This window comes from Mustela erminea, chromosome 1, assembly GCF_009829155.1.
Source record: "Mustela erminea isolate mMusErm1 chromosome 1, mMusErm1.Pri, whole genome shotgun sequence".
NCBI classification, from domain to species: Eukaryota; Metazoa; Chordata; class Mammalia; order Carnivora; family Mustelidae; genus Mustela; species Mustela erminea.
In genome coordinates, this window is record NC_045614.1 from 11,005,798 (window position 1) to 11,013,473 (window position 7,676).

The window sequence follows — 7,676 nt, forward strand, 5'->3', positions numbered from 1 at the left end:
TTTCATGGTGTGAAACATATTATAGATGGAATGCACCAAGAGAAAAAGAGCAAAATGTATAAACCAACACTTCATAACAGGAAATATTAAAGGTAGAACAGCAGGTGGGATGTTTTAATATCAAGGAGCAGAAGGCTTTCTTTCCTGGTGGCTAGTCCAAATTTATTTGACCAATTGCTCTTTATTTGGCCTGATGGGGGGCTGAAGCAGGCTCCTTCCTCACTTGTCTTATGTGACATTTTTTATTTGTTACTTCTTTTTTTGGGGGGGGGGGTTTCTGATAGTTTTGACAAATCCGATGGACACTCTCTAGTCCTGGTTCTGGTCTTCATCCCAGATCCTCCTCTATACATCCGGCATTTGCCATGACAATCCATCCTCTTATTCAAGATAGCTTCTCCATGTGGTTTTTCTGCAATGACATTATATCACACACACATTTATTTTAATCCCCCAAACTTTGGCCATCTGTGCAAGACCAAGTGAGCAGGCACCTTCTGTGCATTGTTCCCTTTGTTTTTCCCAAGCTCTGGTAGTATATGTGCCCTTATGTAAAAACACATTGAAGAAAATGAGAAGTTATAGAACAAGAAGAATGGCAAAGGAGATGAACCCATTAACTTGGGTCATTTGTTTATATTAAACAAACTAAAAGGAATATCAAAAACAAACTGACACCACACACCCATTGAATAGTATCAACATCAGCTAGTAGTTAATTTTGCAAAGAGAATACAACACAAAATGTACCTAGAACTTTCTGGCACACGGTGGTTGTTCTCTAATTATTTGCTGAATGATTTAGAAATTAAGTCACAGTAAACATGCACATTTAACAGATGGGGACATTGTACTTAAATTGGAACAGACTGGATTGTGGAATAAAATCTGGCACAAATGGCTGTCTGGAAGGAAGTGATTTTTTAAAAAAATCAGAGGTATTAAAGACAACAGAATAACAGTAAACAATCTTTTGTAGATGAGCATAGGAAAAAGTGCATATGAAATCTACTGGTGGGTAAAACCATCATGATTAAAGTGAGAAAATTGGAAGCAAAAAAGGAAGGTGTATTTAACTCCATAAAACTTAAATTTTTTTATGTTCAAAAATACCCAACCAAAATCAGTTGAATGTTAACAACTTTGTAAAAATCATTTGAGATGTTGTTTAGTGTGGAAATAGGCATGAAATGTATGGACAAATAATAATAATAACAGACAAGTGAATGGGAATCCTATATATGAATCTGCTCAAGGTGAGTGATAGTTTGAAAAAGCAAAGAAAGATTTTTTTCTCACAACAATTAGCTGGGAAAACCTGCTAAGATCTGGCTTGTTGATTGGGGCTGGAACTTCTTAACTGACAGTGAAAGGGGCACTCTCTAATTTTGGAGGCAAAAAAGGGGTGGTGTGGCATGATGAGGAAACAACCTGAAGGCAGATATTCTTTAACTTAGGGTTTCTTAGTCTCTGCATGACTGACATTCTGGGCCAGATCATTCTCTCTGGTGGGTCTCCCTCTGCACTGCAGTAAGTTTAGCAGCACTCTTGACCACCACCTGCCCCTCCCCAGTGTGACAGTGAAAACTCCCTGGATATTGCTTCAATGTTCCCTGGGTAAAAAGATTGCCTCTGGTTGAGAAGACTGGTTTTAACTTACCGATCTCCAAATATTTTTGTAGCAGTGACACAATATTCTTTCTTTTAGAAGAAATAGGAGCAATCACTGATTGTGTGAATAGCATGGCCACACCATGAAATGTTACACAGACATTGAAATAGGAGCAAGAATTTTATCAGTTGATTAGAGGCAAGTTCAAGAAAAATAGTTGAGAATAAAGGAAAGGTGGGCTCAAGGAGAGAACAAAGACTGCACTAAAACATAAAGAGCATTTATGCTGTGCATAGGATCCCAATGAACCATTTGTATGAAAGTGCACGAATATTATTACATGCATAATATGGAAAATGAAGTTGTAAAAGAAATTAGAATTTATGGAATAAAGAAAGTCAGTGAGGATGACATTAGGTTAAGTCTATGGTTTCTAAACAACTGTATTGAGTGAAAACAGTAAAATGGAATGAAAACCTGTCACTAACTTATATAAAGACCTACAAAAACAATAACTTAATGACACCAACATGGGTCACTAATTCTGATTCAAGATTATATCACCAAAATAGGGAAATCAAAGGATATATTGGAATGGCACTTACACTGTGGGGAGGAAGCAGTGACTAATTTTAAATTTATCTTATGTAAGGATCTACAGATTCAAACAGGATTATAGAACGGAAAGGTGATATTTAGTCAAATGGTAAAGAAAAAAAAAAAAAGTCTTCCAGATGATGGCCAAGGAGCATGCAAGCTTCAGAAACAGACCTAATCACAAAAGAAACAGACCTAATCACAAAAATCACAAATGAACAATAAGAAATTATGGAGACATGAAAATAAGTTGGGAACGGGTATAAAGAGTAACACTACATCAAAAACTAAAGATGTATGGTTATATGTTGTCCAATTGAACATAATGAAAAATGAAAAAAAAAAGGTAATTTATCACTGCTAAGGATGGAGCATTCTTTTTGTGTGTGTATAGCAAGGACCAACACATGAAGGACATTGAAGTGCCTGCAGGACTTCTTTAGTAAGAAAAAGAAAAAGGAAAAACAGTGCATAAGAAGGAATGTACAGAGTGGTGATTACATTAATAACACTGTGTTGCTGATTGGAAAGTCACCAATAAAGTAAAGCTTAAAAGCCCTCATCACAGAAAATTGTTTTGCAATGATGCATGGTGACCACAGTGGCAATCATTTTGTAATATATTACAAGTATGGGATCATTATGTTCTACATGAAAACTAATAGAATGTCATATGTTAATTATACCTCAATTTAAAAAATTAAACTGAGAGAGCACAATATGACTTGACTGATAGATATGACTGCATAAAATACTTGAACTTCCTTTTTATTATGTTATGTTATGTGAGTCACTATACAGTACATCATTGGTTTTTGATGTAGTATTCCATGATTCATTATTTGCATGCTTTTATACATTCCCAACAAAAACATTTGTATAGACATAAAAGAACTAAGTGGCTAACCATTTGTATGAAACTCCAATTGCTTGTTAGAAAAGACCAAAAATTTTTTAAAGATTTTATTTATTTGTCAGAGAGAGGAGAGAGAGAGAGAGAGAGAGAGAGAGCGAGCATAAACTTGGGGAGCAGCAGGCAGAGGGAAAGGCAGAAGTAAACTCCCTACTGAACAAGAATCCTAATGTGGGATTGGACCCCAGGACCTACTGAGACACCCAGGTGTCCAGAAAGGACCATTTTTTAAAATTTCATTTTTTAAAAATATTTTATTTTCAAGCAATCTCTATACCCAATATGGGGCTTGAACTAACAACAAGAGTTACATGCTCCACCTACTGAGCCAGCCAGACACCCCAAGAATCACATTTAAAAAACAAAACAAAACATTCTTGTAACACTATCTAAAAGCAAAAGACTTAAATAGACAATTTTTAACAGAGAAGCTACCAAATGGCCAAATAACCCATAAATAAAATCAACATCACAGGTTCTGCACAGGTTCTAAAATAATGCAAAATAGAGCTTATTAGCATACCCATTTTCATCCACTACATTTTTTTCCATGTGAATTCCCAGAATGAGAGAAGATAATGTATGTATGCTCCATGATATTGCAAGGATGTATTTGTAATTATCCCTTGATCTGGGTCTTTTCATCCACGTGGAAGCATAGTATAAGATGCTGCAACTTAAAATAAAAGGACATGCCCTCACTTCACAGTATATCTCTGCAAAACTAATACCCTCATTTGTTGACTCCTGTTAATAAATAATATCCTTGCACTTCTGTTGTACTTTTACTGGAAGCACTTTATGCTTCCCCATTCTTTCTAACTGGGTTTTATACCATTTAATCATCAACATTACTACTTCCACTTCTGATTGCAAGGTTTACTTTTATTTCCAGCTTCCTAAGTAAATAAATTCATTTGTTGGTAAAGCCAGAAAGCAGCTACAGTGATCTCTGGCATCTGGGCCATGATGGATGGATTCTCAGTGACCTTAGGTACAAGTTCTTTGCTTCTGTTTCCTCTGATTGTCTCCTATAGTGCCTACTGGGCTCTTGAACTCACCTGCATGAGAACTCAGAGAGCAAGTTTTCCTTTACAAGTCACAATTCCCTTTGTAAATCACAATTCCTCCCAGTAGTTGATGATGGAGATCAAACTGTGTGCAGACAAGATGGCAGGAAGGCATCAAGCATTGGTCTCCCAGCCAGACTTAGGACTCTAAAAGGAGCAATGATGTTTCATCCAACCAAAATGCACACCTTGTTGTTATACAGCAGAAGAGGTATTTACAGCTCCCCATGTTTGCTCATTAGGCACATTTATGTCTTGGCGCTCCAATCTTTAAATGCATGATTTCTCCTGGGGATACCGGTCTGGACAGAATGGAGATATTTTTAGTTGATTCTCTGTTCTTAGGAGACCACGTGGTATGCCAGATAAATTCAGTTTCTATTACTGTTTCCCCATTAATTTTCCTGTTTCCAGAGGTCTAAACTTCCCATCACTTGATCACAACCCTGACTTAAAGTTTTCTCAAAAGTCTAACACTGAGGGGGTGCCTGGGTGGTTCAGTGGGTTAAGTCTCTGCCTTCAGCTCGGGTCATGATCTCAGGGTCCTGGGATTGAGCCCCGCATTGGGCTCTCTGCTCCGCAGGGATCCTGCTTCCCCCTCTCTCTCTCTGCCTGCCTCTCTGCATACTTGTGATCTCTGTCAAATAAATAAATAAAATCTTAAAACAAAACACCATTCCTTATTGCTTTATACATTAGAACAGACTATAAATCCCTATGAGGCCCATTTCTACAGTAGAGAATGGAGTTCATAAAAGTACTACTAAACCAAATGTATATTTGTCAAAAATAAATTTAACACTCCTTAAAGTGTGCTAAGCTAGGTCGTGGTGCATGAAATATAAATGTTATCTCTTACAGTTAATGAACACTTCATAATGAGGAACTGAATGCCAGATCTTAACTTGTGATCTATGATATTCCTAATTGTTTTGGCTGAACTATCATGAAGCCAAGGAGTGCAGTAATCAAGATTTTATAATAAAGGAACAAATGTCTTACCTTTCTCAAGGAAAGAAATAGTAATTTTCTAGAGATATCAGCTGTTGTGTCCCCACCATAAGTAAGTGTTTTGAAAGCCCAAGGGAATGAGTCAGATGAATTCCTCAGTGTTAGACTTTTTTTTAAAGATTTTATTTATTTATTTGAAACAGAGAGAGAGAGAGATCACAGGTAGGCAGAGAGAGAGGGGGAAGCAGGAACCCTGCGGAGCAGAGAGCCCAATGCGGGGCTTAATCACAGGACCTGGGATCATGACCCAAGCCAAAGGCAGAGGCCTCAACCCACTGAGCCACCCAGGTGCCCCAGGAATGGTGTTTTGATTAGAATTATGTCAGGATGCTTTTAGTTCTGAAATTCTGGCACAATGGTTCTCAACTGGCGATAATGGCCATGTCTGAAGGGCTGCTGCCAAACCCCTGTAACCCTCAGGCCAATACCCAACAAGAATAACTATCCAGCCCGAGTGTCTACAGTGAGAAGTGAGAAATAGGATTATAGACCAGCTCTTCCCTACCTGCATTGTGCATACAAATCACCAAAATTTATAGTTAAAATGCAAAATCTGACTCATCAGGTCTCCAGTGGGCCCAGAATTTCTTCACTTTCTAAAAAGTTTTAATTAATTTATTTCCTTAGAGAGACCATGAGTGTGGAGATAGGCAAAAGGAGAGGGAGAAGGGGAATGCCAACCTGACTCTGAGTTGAGTGTAGAACCCAATGTGGGGTTTCATCTCCTGAATCTGAGATCATGATCTGAGTCAAAACCAAGAGTATACACTTAAAGAACTGAGCCTGAAGGACCCCCTAGAGGATATGCATTTCTAATAAGCTCCCAGGTGTTGTTGATGGTGTAGGTCTTGGTCACTTGAGCATCATTGTGGAGCAAGGCTGTTGTCCTGTGGTAGAGTCACCTTCAGGTAGTTTTTGGTCTTTTCCACTGGGATCTTTGTTGCACATATTTTTGAAAAGAACATTTTTTCCCTCACTCTTTAGGTGGCAAAAAATTCTTTACTTATTTATTTATTTTTTAAATAGAAGGGTTATTGAGAGATAGCAAATAATATATAAAGAACACAGGGTGTGATGCAAAAAATAATGAATACTGTTATGCTGAAAATAAAAAATAAATAAATAAATAAACCTGAATAGACCGATATCTCGTAACGAGATTGAAGCAGTGATCAAAAACCTCCCAAAACTACCTCACTTTGGAAGTAGTTTTGGGAGGTTTGGGAACATGGAGTGACAGTGTCAAGTCTTAAAACAGAGAGGGAGATTCAGAGTAACCATGAAGTCTTCCATCATCCACAAGCAATGACATTTTTCATTCTTCCTTTCCAATTATTTAAATTTTTATTGCCTGCTATCATGTCAATGTTCAGGCCAGGAACCTAGTACAGTGTTGGGGGGCGGGGGGAAGTAGTGATGGCAGCGTTCTCTAAATTGTTCCAGTCTTAAGATAATGTCTTTAGGAACTTGTAATTCATAATGGACTGTGATTTAGCTGTAAATTATTTGTAAATGACATTAACTTCTTCATGTTAAGAAGGTTTCCTTTTATTCCTCATTTGCTAAGACTTTTAATAACTATATACGTATTTTCTCTGTTAATCTTTTAATATGTTGTGGAGGTTTAAGGGGATAGGAGAAGAATAAATTAAACAAGATGGGATTGGGAGGGAGACAAACCATAAGTGACTCTTAATATCACAGAACAAACTGAGGGTTCCTGGGAGAAGAGGGGTTGGGAAAAGGGGGGTGGGGTTATGGACATTGGGGAGGGTTTGTGCTATGGTGAGCGCTGTGCAGTGTGTAAACTTGGCGATTCACAGACCTGTACCCCTGGGGATAAATATGTATTATATGTTTATAAAAAATAAAAAATAAACAAATTTTTTATAAAAAAAATAAAAAATAAAGGGAAACCAGAGGTTTTTGGGAAAAAAAAAAAAAAAAAACCTCCCAAAAAACAAGAGTCCAGGACCTGATGGATTCCCCGGAGAATTCTACCAAACTTTCAAAGAAGAAATAACACCTATTCTCCTGAAGCTGTTTCAAAAATTGAAGCAGAAGGAAAACTTCCTGACTCTTTCTACAAAGCCAGCATTATCCCCAAACCAGGCAAAGAACCTATCAAAAAGGAGAATTTTAGACCAATATTACTGATGAATATGGATGCTAGGATTCTCAACAAGATCCTAGCAAACAGGATTCAACAGCACATTAAAAAAATTATCCACGATGACCAGGTGGGATTCATCCCTGGGCTATAAGGATGGTTCAACATTCGCAAATCAATCAATGTGATACAACAAATTAATATGAGAAGAGAGAAGAACCACATGGTCCTCTCAATTGATGCAGAAAAAGCATTTGATGAAATCCAGCATCTGTTCCTGATTAAAATCCTTCAAAGTATAGGGATAGAGGGAACATTCCTGAACCTCATCAAATCTATCTATGAAAGACCCACAGCAAATAT